Below are 590 nucleotides of genomic sequence, written 5' to 3' on the forward strand. Positions count from 1 at the left end.
AGCGAGACTCTGTCTCAAAAAAGGCCGCGTTCCCGGTCTCCAGGAGGGTGGACCAAAGATGATCCCTGCCACCAGAAAGCTCACTGCCACAAGGGCCATTCTAGAAAAATCCGACCCAGGTTACTCTCTCCCCTTACTCTCTGGTTAATTTGCGGGAGGGGAAGCTGGAGTTACAACACTGTGCCACGGAACGCGGGCTGCTGATCCCCTGCAGGCACCAAGGTACCAGGACCACGAGGCGGAATGCCCGCCAGACAACTGAGCAGTCCTCCTTCGGCCAGAACAGCCTCCCGCTGAGCAGCCACAGTGACACGGAAACCACCGGACGCGTGGACACTGCCTAAGAAATCCATTTTTCAAAGATGCGACAAACATCTTCCCACAGCCTCAGCGACTCGGGGAGCAGCAGCAGGAACGGAAGGGTCGTGGGTGAACCGGCTGCTTTTCTCTAAGCTCCGAATTCGCGCACTGAGCTCTCACCAGGATTCTCGAAGCTTCCTGGCTGGAAACCGCGCAGGGCCGGGCAGCGCCCTCGCCACCAAAGAACACAGCAGCGGCGCCTCCTCCGCGGCCCGGGCCCCATCCCGCGG

General features: G+C 60.3%; 1 long non-coding RNA gene across 1 annotated transcript in view; it reads right to left on the reverse strand.

Annotated features, from left to right (window-relative positions):
* Positions 1–590, reverse strand: part of LOC105543255 — an 11,530-nt gene extending 10,940 nt beyond the window's left edge. Inside the window, exon 1 of the long non-coding RNA XR_001006599.1 lies at positions 481–590. This is a non-coding gene — a long non-coding RNA (uncharacterized LOC105543255). The remainder of the gene's footprint in view (positions 1–480) is intronic.

Source organism: Mandrillus leucophaeus, unplaced genomic scaffold, assembly GCF_000951045.1.
Source record: "Mandrillus leucophaeus isolate KB7577 unplaced genomic scaffold, Mleu.le_1.0 Scaffold28, whole genome shotgun sequence".
Taxonomy (NCBI): domain Eukaryota; kingdom Metazoa; phylum Chordata; class Mammalia; order Primates; family Cercopithecidae; genus Mandrillus; species Mandrillus leucophaeus.